This window comes from Gymnoscopelus microlampas (assembly GCF_963454915.1).
Source record: "Gymnoscopelus microlampas genome assembly, chromosome: 15".
NCBI lineage: Eukaryota > Metazoa > Chordata > Actinopteri > Myctophiformes > Myctophidae > Gymnoscopelus > Gymnoscopelus microlampas.
In genome coordinates, this window is record NC_139952.1 from 10,510,670 (window position 1) to 10,526,568 (window position 15,899).

General features: G+C 43.3%; 1 protein-coding gene and 1 long non-coding RNA gene across 2 annotated transcripts in view; one reads left to right on the forward strand and one right to left on the reverse strand.

The window, feature by feature from the left end:
- The window catches only part of LOC311062367 (uncharacterized protein), a 166,551-nt gene that overhangs the window by 10,988 nt on the left and 139,664 nt on the right, over window positions 1–15,899 (reverse strand). The window lies entirely within an intron of this gene.
- LOC311061518 lies at window positions 1,617–6,547 on the forward strand. The gene is made up of 6 exons (XR_014602402.1): window positions 1,617–1,695; window positions 3,745–3,788; window positions 3,940–4,070; window positions 4,922–5,008; window positions 5,103–5,164; window positions 5,275–6,547. It is a non-coding gene; the product is annotated as an uncharacterized lncRNA (long non-coding RNA).

Here is a 15,899-nt window from a genome sequence, read left to right on the forward strand (position 1 = left end):
TCGCCCAATATCTCGAATACGATAAGGACTTAGGGTCCACTTTTTGGATATGTTGTAGAGCTGGCTGAGACGCACACTTGGATGTCTTGTTTGTCCCGTTACGACACATTTCTATTTCTGACTTTGTCCTTTGATATGGTCTTAAGATATAAGACTCTATGTGCCTTCTGAATGTGTAGGAGGTCAACTTAGGAGTGTCATACCGGGACAAACAAGACATCCACACGTGCGCCTTGGCGAGCTGTACAACATATCCGAAAGGTGGATTCTAAAAATGCATCGAATTCGAGATATATCGCTTTATTGCGCGTAATAACTTGACATTTGACCCTAGCCAATTAAGGAGAATGGTAAGGCCGTGTCCGAGGAGAGTTATATGGGCGCGTTCGGGGCGACGCGCTGACCCAGAAACAGGTGTCCAATTTTGTTTTTACTCCTTTCAAACAGGTTTTCACTATTATCTCGGCCCCTAGGGGGCGCTGAAACAAACGGACAACGTATTATTGATCAGCTCTTCACCCCGGACGCGTCCATATAACTTTCCTCACACACAAACATGTGGTTCTGAAAATTAGGGTTATTGGGCTTCTTGAATAATTTGGCCACTAGGGGGCGCTGACACAATCGGACAACAGATTATTTATCAGCTCTTCAGCCCGGACGCGCCCATATAACTTTCCTCACACAGGGACATACGGTATGTATTTTTAATATTTTTTTTGAAAATTAAAAAAATAAAGTACAATAAAAAATTTAAATAAAATAAATGAAAAAAGTAATCGGAAAAACACGGCCCCCTCACGCATTAAGAGGGCAGGATGAGTCACCAGAACCAAGGACGGGTGTTTTTGATTAATCTAACATGGTTAAAATGGAGTTTGAAGTTACAATGGGTTTGTATAGGAAAGGGGCGTGTCTGATAAAATGAATATCAAATATCTAAATAATGAATCAAGCAACTTAAAAACTGTCTGGGTGGTTCACAAAGGCCTGAGTAGATGATAAAATGACAGAAAGTTTTTTTGAAAGTGAAATATCCCTTTTAAGTGTATTTATTTTTGGACATCACTTTACACAAGTGTATTGTAACATCACGTTTTGTGTGTGTGCTTTTGGTCCTGCTAAGTAAGGCTGTATTGTCTGAATTTTCATTATAATCAATGGGGAAAGCCTCGCTCCTGTTCAGTCCAATCAGATGTAGGGTCTGTCTACTGCATCCTCCTAACTCTATGACTGTATCCTGTATACAATTCAAAGGGCTTTGAATGGTATACGGGGCGTATACCATGCACCGTTTCCGTATCCGCCCAAACCTAGAACCGCACTCAGGGTTGCCAGATCTGCTCATTATAATTTCCCTGCAAGATTTTATTTGAAAATAGCCGATCTACAAGCTCACAACGCGTCGCATCGCGACGCGTTGTGAGCTTGTAGATATGCTATTTTCAAATAGCTGATGTATGTGTTAAAGTGCTCATGTTGCCCATAGTCGCTTCTTTTGGGCTGGTTTTGGGCTGGTTTTCCTAGACCTGGTTGCTTGTTTCTCTCACAGAATCTGGCAACACTGACCGCACTACACATGCGCAGTTGATCACTGGAGAAGCGCGCGTAAGAAACAGGAAGAGAAGAACGGTCTTGTTGTTTTTCTGCAGCTCTAGTCTGCTCCGTTCATTCATTCAGAGTTGTTATGCTAAGGTAAGTTAACGTTCACTGTATATACTATATATTTAGCAAACGTTGTCTTTTGTCATATTCCTCATACTTTTGTTGCTTAAGTTTATGTCATCGATTTATTTAGCGAAGTTAGCGAGGGACTCTCGTCCTTCTTTGTTTACCCCAGAGACACGGCCCGCTGGACTCCGCCATGTTGAAACTAGTGTTCGGTACAAACGTATTTACACACAATTACAATATTATTGTATCCAAGTGATGTTTAAAGCAGGGGTCTTCAACAGGGGGTCCTCAGAGTTACTACCCAGGGGCCGCCAAATCTGTGTGTGTGTTATATATTTATTTTTTACATTAACCACTTGAACCCTAGCATCCCTTTTCTGAGGGTAACCAAAAATAGCAGATCTAGAAAAATAGCAGATCTACAAGCTCACAGTGAGCTTGTAGATCGGCTATTTTTGGCAAAAAGGTTTGGTCTAGAGGGGGTAAAAAGAGCAGACCAAGTTGAAAAAAAAGTTTAATCTGAAATACAATTTTATACAATATAGAGGGGGTCCCTGCTCCATCTCTCTCTCAGCTAGGGGTCTTTGGAAAACGTTGAAGACCTCTGGTTTAAAGCATCTATTTACTACTTTACTTTAGCCATATTTTATGTTTGTCATACAACTGTGTTGTTTAAAAAATGTTCATCTACAAGCTGACAACATGCTTTGTGATCTTGTAGTTGTTCAGAAAATCGCTTTTATAAGAATATTATTTATAATAAATGTATTCAATTAAATGTTGCACCCCTGTGGGTTAGAAAAGCTAAACTGGCCTAGGGCAGTGGTTACCAAACTGGGGGTCCCAAGAAGATTATCTTAATGTTTTTCTCACTCAACAGTAAACAAACCAACATACAGTGTAAGTGCATACACTATACAGGGTATCTGCACATTTATAAAGAGACAACTTAAGAACTTATAAGACCTTTTTAATCCCTCTAAAACAGGGGCTTTCAACCAGTGGTCCGGGGACCACCAGTGGTCCTTGAGGGGGTTCCAGGGGGTCCCCAGGCAAATGAATAGTTAGCAACCAAATTGACCCTTATATGTCTGTAACTCTGAGTGTACAAATGGAACCAAATGACACTCTCAGAGTTAAATGAACACTGATGATGGTGATACAGTGTAGATTGGGACCCCCTAAAAAATCTAAATGGTTGAGTCCCTGGCATATATTTTCAAATGGGGGTCCCAGGGCTAATATTTGTCAATTTGGGGGTCCTTGATGCGAAAAAGGTTGAAAACCACTGCTCTAAAATATAAATGGACACACAACAAACAATACTACAAAACATGGTCAAACATTGGCCACATTGTCAAATATTACCTAAGAAATCGGCGCACATTGTGAAAATAGAAGATCTACAAGCTCACATCACAACGCCTCGCGATTGTGAGCTTGTAGATCTGCTATTTTCACAAGCCCGCGGACCCCCATTTGAAAAGATATGCCAGCTAGGGAGTCCCATAAGAGAAGATTTTTACGTCTCTAGCAGTGATTCTTTTAATTTCAAGGACCCCCAGTTTGACATGCATTAGGCTACGGACCCCTATTTAATGGCATTTCTATCTCCGGGACCCCAATTTATATTGTAAAATCTATGTTAATTTAACCATAAGCCATAAGGGTCAATTTGGTTCCTAACTATCCATCATTTAGCTCGGTACCCCCTGGATCTCCCTCGAGGACCCCTGGGGGTCCCGAATTATCGTTGTGAGGGTGTAGGCTGGCCATTATTGAGAATGTTGTCCAAAATAGGGACACCAGGTTGAAAACAGACTATTATTATTAGTAGTAGTAGTAATTTGTATTATAGATTGTGGCTTATGTTGTTTGTATATTTGGCTGTTTGTCTTGACTGCAAGGCCCTTTGCTACTGTCTTGTCTAGCCTCATTTATGCCAGTGGTTGCCAGTGGTTATTTGTTTAATTCCTTTTTTTACTATTACTTAGTTATTTCTAATTGGCGTCTAGACATTACCAAACATTGTTTCTAATGTATATTATCCTTTTATCCCTTACCTCATAGAGCACTACAATGTTGCAGGACAGATATGCAGCCAGTGGAGCTAAGTGAGTAAGCTACTACTCATGTTAACACACCACTGATACCTGGCAGACAAATGACAAACATCTGACACACTTCAGTTTCTGCTATTAGAAACGTAATGCCAGGTTACACTTTTAAATTGTAATTGTTTATTTTTGTTATGTTTTCTGGCAGTCTGGCAGAGTCAACTGAGAGCCTAAGACCAGACCCAACAAGAAGGATGTTTCCCAGGTCTTGGACCTTGAATAACAACCCAGATGGGCCTTCATTGACTCATTGACCCCTGCTTCAGAGAACTGGAACATGTAAGCAAATGTATTCCTTTGAAGTAGGCCTGCATGTGCTTCCTTCAGTCAGTTGAATATTAAGAACACTAAGTATATTTTATTGTAGGACTAGTGCTCATGATGCACACCAGCAAATAGTTATTGATGGGGATGGGGTGGCGACTGTTGACGAATACAAGTATTTGGGTACAACGATTGATTCCAAGCTGACATGGAATTCCTACACTAATGCCATCTATAAGAAAGGTCAGCAGAGGCTGCATTTTATGCACAGACTGAGACAGTATAATGTGCAAAAAAGTGTAATGGTGCTCTTCCATCGATCCTTCGTGGAGAGTGCACTGACTTTCTGTTTTGTTTCCTGGTATGGCTCACTATCATTGGTTAATAAGAACAAACTCCATAAAATCATCAATGTATCCAGCAAGATAGCTGGGGTACGACATGAGAGTATAGCAGCAATGTATGAGACCCGGGTGCTTAGGAAGGGGAGAGCTATTGCTTGGGATAGAACGCACCCGTTATACAGTCAATACCACCTTTTACCATCAGGACGACGGTACACAGTGCCAATGTTGCAGGCTAGGGCTTCAAGATCATTTGTCCCTATAGGACTCCTGAACAAACAGGCCCCATCTCAGTTCTGTGCATACAATGTAATGTGATGCCTCTTGAATCATGACTGGTGGCCTTTTCCAGTTTGTATGTATTTTGTATTTATGTTATGTGTTTGTGATTTTTTTGTATCCTGATGGCACAAAAATGTTGTCTCTCTGTGATCTCTCTCTAGTTATGGATGAACACCGGTAGATCCTCGTTGGAGGAATGTGAACTGACCTGCTCTCTCTCTTTATCTGTCTGTGTCATAGGATGAACTCTGACGAATCCTCGATTGACGGAACTCCTACTTTGTACCCAAAGTGATCCGCTGTGGGACCTTAAGCAGCTGGACAAAGGTACAGTAATTACTGTTTCTGACGGAGTATCTCATGAAAGTATACGCTTGTTTAAATAACTGGCTGCTGTAAATTAATGTTTTTAACTTTGCAGCCCGCCTGACATGTCTCCACCACATGAAGTTAGGACATACATGCTCTGCTCACATCCTTGAGGTAAGAAATGTGCATATATGGCAATTTTCATATTTGACTATAAGATTCAGAATGCAACGCATACATTTTTTGTGATATTTTTTTGTTTTTTCTGTTTGTGTTTGTGTCAGTCTGCAGAAGACCCCAACACCTTTCTTCAGGCAAGACCACTCCACTCAGCCCTGCCGTCTGTGAAACCATCTGCACATGCCATTGGAGCCATGCCTGTATTGACCTTCCCAAAAGATGATTTTTATCCAGGGGGAGGCAGTATTGTGACCAGGATTACTACATGTTTTTGTGAGGGTACCTACCCTAGGAGACACGGGGAGAACATGCAAACTCCACACAGAAAGGCCCCTTCGCCAACCCCACCTAGGGGGTGGGCACTGATGACTCGGAGGAGAGGACACGCCCACAGCATCAACTGCGGGAATCGAACCCAGGACCTTCTAGCTGTGAGGCGACAGCACTACCAACTGCGCCACCGTGCTCCCCCCAAAAGAGGACACCTATGCCAGCATGATGTATCTCATGGCGAGTGATTACACCGTTCACCTCACATACCCCAAGTGGAACATGACTCATAGAAAAAGACCAAACGCCACCAGTTCAGTTCCTTGATGTTGCTGTAATACGGTTAGTTGATTACTCAGGTTAGTCACCAACAGAGCTTGGTACTGCTTTATTACCGCCAAGACGTCTTGGTAACAATTATTCTTCAACTGATGGACCCTGTGAAGTAAGGATCAGTTATGCCTCTCCCTCAAAGCACTTTTATATACATTGTATTGTCACGCTGGATGGTTTTTAGAATTGAATGTTTCCAGTTGAGTGTCCAGACTTGAGTGTCTGCTGTGTAAAGTGTGAAGTCCTCCCCCTGCCCAACTTTGCAGTGGTTCTCAAACTTATTCCAGTCCAGGATCCCCAAATTAATATTTGGCTTTGGACCCCCCTCTGAAAATAATCTGTGCCGCTGGGCCTCCCCATACACAATTTGGGTTGTTAAAATGATATCATGGGTTAAAGTAGTAAAACTGACATTGAGGCTATGTCAACAAATGTTCAGCAGGACCTCCTCAAATCCTTTCATGGACTCCTGGGGGTCCCTGCGTGGACCCCACTTTGAGAACCACTATTTTATAGCATGTGGGCCTGAGCTGCTTTATAAAAGAAAATAAATGCTGAAAATAAGAATGCTTCTGGTGTCTTAATTTAAGACTTTTCATTCTATTATTTTGAAGGAATTGCTTCTTATTGTAAGAGTTTTGGGGCTTATTATTATTCTCAGATTTAAGGAAAAAATCCTCAGAATCGGCTTAATAAAGAGAACAAAAATACCACATTTAAGCATATCTTTCTTAAATAACAAAGTATTCATTGCTTGTATTAAGCAGAACTTGCTTTAGATGTAGGCATTTTTGTTTAGTTTTAAGCACCAGTATGCTCTTTCAGTGGCTAGACTTTGTTTCTAGTTTTAAGAATTCTAGTATAGAAAAAAATGCTTACCCCATTGGCAGTTTTTTTTGCTTGATATAAAGAAATATGTCTCAATTTAAAAATATTTTGCTTGTTTTAATTTGGCCATTTTTTGCAGTGTGGTCACCAGAATATGGCCATTTGGAGTGTTAAACACTGCAGTAACACATGCTGTAGCACCCCATGTGTGTGTGTGTGTGTGTGTGTGTGTGTGTGTGTGCGTGCGTGCGTGCGTGTGACTATTCTTATACCAGACCGCTGAACAGTGTTTGAGCCAAGTTTGGTGCGGATCGGAGCAACAGTGTGCCTTGGCAACGCGTGGCACCTGACCAGAGGGCCCTGGCAGCGGTAAGCTGGCGTGTACAATGTGGCCCTAGCTGGTGTGACTAGAACTCACGCCAGACCTAGAACTCACCTAACCTCTGCTCATTATGTTGGGTGGGATGGCTCAGGGTAGAGGACAGAGTACAGTAACTTGTAATGGGCCTGGTCTTCAAGATACTCAAGGGGAACCTGTGCCCATGTATCTGTCAAACTACTTTGGGCACAACACCAGAGGGTGCTCCACTGATCTCATTACCCCCCCCCCCCCCCCCCAGATTCGGCACAAACATGGGGTTGAATTCATTCTACTGTTATGCCACCAGAATGTGGAATGCCCTACCACCAGCCACCAAAAAGTGTGACTCTCTACCCTCCTTCAAAACCGCCATAAAAGAGCACCTGTCTGCAATTTGCAACTGGACCTAGACACGTCTTCTAGCTTGCCAAAAGAACCCCCCACAGTTTTTCTGTAAATATAGACCTACGTTTACTGCTCCTATAGGATTGACGATGTCTTGATGAATTGAATACACAGGACCACAATGGAAACTTTTTGTTTTATCCTTTTAGCGTTATTGTAACTAATAAAGTATTCTAATAAAGTATTCAATCAAAAGACAAATAAAACATTCAAATTCAAAAGTTTGGAGCAACGGTGTGCCTCGCAAATCAACTCACCCTCTATGCAATTGAATAGTCTATAGGATTACAAATTATAAAACATACATTAACCAATTAAGTCCTATTGTATTCTTGGTCTATTCAAAAATAGCCAACGTATACCTACAGTACTATTTTCGAAAGATTTTGATGAACTGAAAATGTTTTGAAAAAAGAACATTAAAAACATTAGAAATGGAATATTCTACGTAAGGAGTAGCCTACTTTTACTTTACATTGTCATGCCAACACATTTGTACTTTTACTAAAGCAACGTTTTGAATGCAATACTTTTACTTTATTAAAAACAGAGTATTTCTACATAGTACTGCTACTTTTTCTTAAGCACAACGTAATAATACTTAAAAAAATAGTACTTTGTTTTGCTGTAACACAGTGTGCTTGCTCAGCAAAACCTTCTCTGGATGAAGAAAAGTGGAGAAGCAGTCAGTCTGCACAGCCCTGGTGCTGTTCCCACAGCTTCCATTCATCAATCTGGGAAATAAAATGGACGAAACCTCAACTTTATCCATTAGTTATGATCCATTCCAAACCACACATTGAATGTAAACAGTGCAAGTGGAACGCTCCTTTATAAGCCACGAAGTAGGCAGGCCGGCAGACAGACAGACCGACAGACCGACCGACAGACAGACAGACAGACAGACAGACAGACAGACAGACAGACAGACAGACAGACAGACAGACAGACAGACAGACAGGCAGGCAGGCAGGCAGGCAGGCAGGCAGACAGACAGACAGACAGACAGACAGACAGACAGACAGACAGACAGACAGACAGACAGACAGACAGACAGACAGACAGACAGACAGACAGACAGACAGACAGACAGACAGACAGACAGACAGACAGACAGACAGACAGACAGACAGACAGACAGACAGACAGACAGACAGACAGACAGACAGACAGACAGGCGATCCACACGTCTGCCTAGTGGTGGAAAGTACGTAAGTACATTTACACTTTAGATTTACATTTAGAGTAAGTCACACTGAGTAACATTTTCAATTAAACGGCAACATCGTTTTGCAAATGAAAATGGACCTACTCAAGACAAGCACAAATACCTAGAAATTGTGCCTATAAAGTGCAGTACTTGAGTAAAAGTACTTAGTGACTTTCCTGCGCTGCTGTCAATTGGCCTCTATCGAGGTGATTGAAGGGCTGAGTCGGACATATTGCGAGGGAGCTCGCCTCGAAACGTTAGACCTGGCATGGAGTAGCCTACGTTCCAATACAGAAAAAAACTCAAAGATAGTCTCAACTGAGAACACTCAGAACAGTGCATGGAAGTGAGAAGGAAATCGTGAAGTCAGCACATACTCCAGTAAATCTTTTATTGTGTGTGTGTGTGTGTGTGTGTGTGTGTGTGTGTGTGTGTGTGTGTGTGTGTGTGTGTGTGTGTGTGTGTGTGTGTGTGTGTGTGTGTGTGTGTGTGTGTGTGTGTGTGTGTGTGTGTGTGTGTGTGTGTGTGTGCGTGTGTGTGTGCGGACGTTAGGGGGTTATAGTTGTCTTGCTGGGGGGGACACCTCTGCCTTCTGCTTCCCAAGCGGCCTATACTCTATTCAACTATGGCCGCCCATTACGGGTCTGCGGCGCTCTGCGCAACAGTGCATTATACAGAGCATGCATGCCCTGGGCTACATCTGGGCCAGATTTGCTGCTTTCTAGACTGATTTGCGTGAACTTAGCCTCATGTCTCCCTAAAGCCCCTGGACTAATGCCCCGATATGCCAACACGGGATCCCCGCACAACATGCGATACCTCCGTGCTCAGCACATTGCCGCCCGGGCCTCCACGTTTTCTCAAGGACGAGATTTAACCCATTAAGACCGGGGAAAACGTCTGTCGTTTTAGATTTTAACCACTTTAACCATTTATCTTACACTTGGGGCGATTCAAAAAATAGCAGATATACAAGCTCATAGCGCGGCACTCGGTGAAATCATGAAAATGTGTGCAAACCTTTGAATATACTATATTTTTAAAGCGAACATTTTTAACTCAAATCTTTGCTTCTGGGGGATTCTACTTAATGTCTTCTAAATCATAACAGTTTTTTGAAAAACAACGTATTGCTATAATCAGTGGTTCTCAAACTTGGTCAAGGACCACCCAAAATGATATGTATTTGGCCGCGCGGACCCCCATCTCAAAATATGTTGTTCCAGGGACCCCCAGAAGCAAAGATTTGACTTAAAAATGTTCGCTTTAAAATGCATTTAAAAAATTCAGATTTGCACAAATGTTCTCGGTTTTTCAAAAATAGCAGATCTACAAGCTCATAGCACTCGGTGCTATTTTGTAATAGCCAAAGTATAAAATAATGGTTAAAGTGGTTACACAGATGCGTTCCCGGTCTTGAAGGGTTAATTGGCCTGGCCCCACCCCCGCCACACCACTCCGCACGCTGGCCCCTGCCTATCAAACTCCTTTCCTTAGGATATCACAGATCCTGTTACTGTACAAAACGCACACCGCTCCCTTTCCTGTCAGATATGCTGGCTCGCCCTGCTGGGGCCCTGGCGGGGACCTGTGGGGCTCTGCGTATAATAGCCTGCGGCCCTTACGATAGCGCCCTGGAGGGGGTCGTGGATCTGGAGGTATTTCCATTCATAACAATGGGTACCCTAGGCCTTGTGATGTCCGATAGGAGGAAATCCGTCACCCGATGTATACCAAAAACAACTCCCTTTAACGAGGGAAACGACCGGTGAATCATGACCATAACATATTTTTTTTACACAATCAAATGTTTTATGATCATGATTCACCAGGACCCTGGATGGCTTGATTCTAGGCTTAAAATAATTTATATAAATATTTTTGGAAATCTCTATGTGAAAAATGCATTGGCTTTTTTGGAGTGGAACCAGAAAATGGCCGCCACTGCTATGCCCTTTGAGGGTATTGAGGGCACTGTCTTAAATACCAATCCCATTTGTATTTGCTTAACCCTGTCTTCTACCCTGAGCCATCCCAAACTAGCAAAGTGTGTTGGAATTAGGTGGGTCATGGGCTTAAGGCAGAGAAGTAGTCAAATCTGTTTGTTTTCAGAGGTCTGAAGCTTAGTTTTTAGTGACATTAGTGAGATGATCCCCTGATAGCAACCTCTCACTGTAAAATCTGTGTTAAGTTAACTCGGACGGTCTCTACTCTCAGTGTATGAGCAAGCATGCAGTCAAACCATTGCAAACCTCTTTCCCAAATCCTTCGTCCGTTTGCACAGTGCATGTATTAGTGCAATGGTTAGCAAACTTTTTCATGTCCGGGACCCCCAAATGACTGTGTATTTTTTGCCCACAGACCCCTGTCTGAAATGATTTTGCCAGCGACCCCCAGAAGAGATTTATGTTAAGAATTATTATTAAGAATTATTCAAAACTAAACATTTACGATATTTAAAAAAATGTGGCTTCTGCACATTGCAGAAGCCACATAAGGGCCAGCACCAGCTTCTATCTATCTAGCCAAGTACTGTACTTTACTCAAGTGTTTCAATATGTATACCACTCCGCTATCTCAGAGGCAAGTGTTGTTCTCTTTACTGCACAACAATTGTTTGACAGCTTTAGTAACATGTTACTTTAGCAGATTTTGATAGTTATGACAAGACCCAATTTTGACAAAATGTGACAACAAATATTTCAAAAGTACTGGCCAATTTTGATGCGAATACTTTACAGTTTTACTCAAGTGAATGTTTGAATATATAGCCTTTCACTTGTAACAGAGTATTTTTTACATTTTGTGGTACTGCTACTTGTACTGAAGTAAAAAACAAACCTGCTTTTTCCACCCCTGAGTATGGCTTTGACATCCTACATTACACCTAATTGCCACCAGACATTACATAAAAAGACTCCAATGACCAGAAAGAAAGAAAAAATCCCCCGTAACGACCACCTGCTCCTCTCCACTGTTTATGTTTGAAATGGGGGGATAATGCGAGGGGAGGGGGAGAGAGAGAGAGAGAGAGAGAGAGAGAGAGAGAGAGAGAGAGAGAGAGAGAGAGAGAGTGTGTTATTCTCTGACACCTGAACCCAGAGATCTGCTGGAATGTCAGCAAAAATTTGAATTTGAGCGTAGATACTAAATGGTGTGTGTGCGTGTGTGTATGCGCGTGCGCTCGCTCGCATGCGTGTGTGTGTGTGTGTGTGTGTGTGTGTGTGTGTGTGTGTGTGTGTGTGTGTGCTTGTATAACTATTCTTGTGAGGGCCAATTGTCAATTAGATTTGGTGTTAGGCTTATCATTTGGAAAGGATTCTGGTTGAGGTTAGGATTAGGATTAAGCATTTCGAGGTTAGGGTTAGTGGTTGGCAACACACTCCCCAAACGGCCTATCGTGACTTCTTGGGACGAATGTGAGCAAACGTCAAACGTTTGACTGGAAGGGGACACCCTGGGGGTCATCTGGTGCCGTCCCGCGCACTTCCGCTCTCCAGGGATGCCAGCCGATACCGCACGTTCTCATCCCACTGAATGGGGCTGTCATCACCGTTATCATCCCATATGGTCCATTAGGTCCCTACTGGCCTACCAGGAGGCTCTGGTAGGCCAGTATCAGCCACTCTTTTGTGTGATTCAATGTTAGTGCATGTGCTGGCCTGGACCGCTGGCGTAGCGGTCTGGGCACCTAGGCTCCAAAGTAGCCTGACAGCGTGTCGTGGGTTCGAGTCCCGATCCCGACGGCCTTTGCTGCATGTCGCTCCCTATCTCTCTCCCCATTTCCTGTCAACCTATATTATCCTGTCAATTAAGGCATATAACCCCCCCCCCCCCCCCCCAAAAAAAAAAAAAAACTTGACCTGTCCAAGTCCCGGAAAAGACGTGCTGTGATTGGCCAGTAGTCACTTTGATTGGCACTTGTGGTATACGCTCACCCCGAAACATGATTTACGATTCTGTCCTTATCAGGACGTAACTTGGACGCCACCGACTCGCTCACCAGAGCCTCCTGGTAGGCAGTGCGTTGCGATGTCCGCTTCAGCTGACTCAGCGCCGTTCCAATTATGTCCCGATAGGGAGAGAATCGTAACCCATATCCCCCCCCCTGGTCAACATGTGCCGTCTCGCGAGTACACGCTTCCAGTCAAACGTTTGGTCATATCCGTCCTAAGTTGTCATGTTTGCCGTCTTGGGAGTGAGAATGCCTTGTGGTTGGGGTTGGATTTATACCTGATTTATGGAGAATAGCCGCTCTGCAAGCTTGTGTGTGTGTGTGTGTGTGTGTGTGTGCGTGTGCGTGTGCGTGTGCGTGTGCGTGTGCGTGTGCGTGTGCGTGTGCATGTGAGCGTGCGCGTGCGTGTGGTAGGATGGAGCGCGTGCACGTGCGGCAGTGTGTGTACACGTGTGTGCGTGTCATTGACAATGTAATGCAAAAACCACGCACACGTGAAATTGCACATTCCCCAGTCCTGGCTCATCGTGTAACAGGCCGAGGGAGGTGTGTGTATCTTTATGATGAGGGTGTTTTTGTACGAGTAACATGAGAGGGAGGGAGAGAGAGAGAGAGAGAGAGAGAGAGAGAGAGAGAGAGAGAGAGAGAGAGAGAGAGAGAGAATCATCCCGGGCAGGCTCCCCCTCCCTGCCACCACCCCCAAATTGTAATTATTTGAACTTGATCTTAAGAATGCATTGCCAAAATGGATTGATTAATTAATGAATTACCTTATTTTTCACCTATGACAAAATCAGGACGCCATGTTTAGAGTTTTGACTTTCGAGTCCTCGCCTGCAGAACCACTGTCCTGAACAGAGGTCAAATACTGTATAAGCGTATACAACAGGGGGCTGTTAAATGGCCACCAAATACACTCTAGCTCTATTTTATTTTCATTTTCTTTCCCAGAATTTCACTCAATGCAATTCCTACCAGTAAATAAAATAAGTAGCCCTGAGTGGTCTGCTTACAGTAGTGTTACATTATGCAAGTAAGCGGATCACATTAAGATCATAATCTGCTGTCTGACACAGTGTATACACGCTGACCCCCACACACAATGAATGTCTTTTACACTCATGATAATAGTCACCTTGTCCCGATCCAGTCCTGGTTTTTCCAGCAGCATGCAGGACCAAGGAGGCAGTGATCCATATAGCAGTGGTTCTCAAAGTGGGGTCCAAGGACCCCCAGGGGGCGTTAGGGGGGTTCCAGGGGGTCCCCAGCAAAAACATAGCATCACAATCATTTTAACCACTTTATTCATGTATTCTTTGGCTATTCAAAAATAGCAGATCTACTAGCTTGTATATCTGCAATTTTTGTTGTAATCTTTGAAAAATATCGATTTTTTTTGGATGAGTTAAATAATTTTTATAACTTTTTAACATAAATCTTCTCTTCTGGGATCCCTGGCAAAACCTTTTCAGATGGGGGTTCCCGGCCAAATACATATCAATTTAGGGCTCCTTGACATGAAAAAGTTTGAGATCTACAAAAAAGTTTGAGATCTACAAGCTCGTAGCACGGCACCAAGTGCTGCGCTACAAGCTTGTAGCTCTGCTATTTGTTTAGAAAAATCTTGAAAATGTGTGCAAATCTTTGAATATACGTTTTTTAAAGCTAATATTTTTTCCTCAAATCTTTGCTTGTGGGGATTCTACAAATGTCTTCTGAATCCTAACAGTTGTTTTATTTTTATTTTACTTACAGTATGTTGCTATAATATCAGTGGTACTCAAACTTTTTTCATGTGGCCACCCAAAATTATATGTATTTGTCTGCTGCAAATCTACAAGCTTATAGACATCATAGCCACGCTATGGGCTTGTAGATCTGCTATTTTTGAACAGCCAAAAGATCTAAAGTGACACAGATGCGTTCCCTGATTAAATGGGTTAAAACATCTTTGCTCATTGCCTCTCTGCCCTGGGTGAGTGTTCGCCAACATTATGCCCCGATTGGTACTGTTTTTTTTTTTTCAACCTCCTTTTATACCCTAAAGACGGACAAAAACGGACGGACGGATTTAAGTGACGTTAATTTGAGCAAATTATTTAACCAAAAGTCACCCCTCGGTCCATAGGGTCTCCCAAAAGCACGGAAAGAAAATCTATGTTACTTAAAAAAAGGGCGAGGGGAAAAAAAGGGAACGTGTGGCAAAGGTTTTCACCGTATAAATAAAAGGAAATTAATTAAATGTTGGGCGGGCGGTTTGGCGCCATGGAAAGAATACACAATTTAGAGCGAGGGAGCCCAGCCGAGCCAAAATGAGACAAAATGAAGGTGATCAGTCATATTTCGCTGCCTTTCGACGTTGAGCATATGCTGTTTTTTGGTGTTTTTTTCCCTTGGAGGTCGGCTAAGCAATTCAGACAAATTGGACCAAATTGCAAAGGTAAACAGAGGGAGAGGTCAGTGTAATGTTGCTTTCACTCTATGCTTCTGTCCCTCACACACAGGCATGCATGCACACACACACACACACACACACACACACACACACACACACACACACACACAGGTCCCTCACGCTCATAAGCCACTGTTTTTGTTTGGTAAAAATCCTTAACACAGGTTCTATGTGCCGGGCCGGCCCGGTCCACTCCCCTGAGGGCCGATCGAGGCCGCACCGCAGTGGTGTGCTGTGTCCTGTTGTATTGTGGGTAATAATGTTACTGTACTGTTAGCCCTGTTAGAATGCATTAACCACTTAAACCCCAGCATCCGTTTGTGGGGAAAGCTTTCGCTGAAAAGAGCAGATTTTGGGTTGTGAGCTTGTCGATCGGCTATTTTCCAGCGAAAGCTTTCCCCACAATAACAGAAAACAGAAAATACACTAGTATAGAGCCGTGAGGGACTCCGCTCAACCATATTGTTTAAGTAATGACACGAATGAGACACGAATGAGAACAAGTTCAAGGCGTTCTATCAGGCTGTGTTATGGCCTGGTATGGAAACTCTACTGCCCGAGAAAAGATAAGCCTACATCGAGCAGTAGGCTACGATCGGCAGAGCGCATATCGGGAGGCGAGCTCCCCGCGCTCCAGGAACTGGGCAAAAAGCGGTGTGTAGTCAAAGCCCAGTGCATCATCAAGGACAAACACCACCCAAGTCACAAACTGTTCAATCTGGGAACCCATCGCCAAATCAAAAGGAAAAACAGCGCCCTCTGCTGTTTTTTACCCTCTCACTTGGCTCTGGGAGAGGGCATATGGTGAACCCGTGCGCAAGGAAACCGGGGTTTTTACATTTCTACACAGAACACTAACACCACTTCTGCCAGAGAACATGGATCGTTTTGGTTATAAGCCCACTTGTTTCT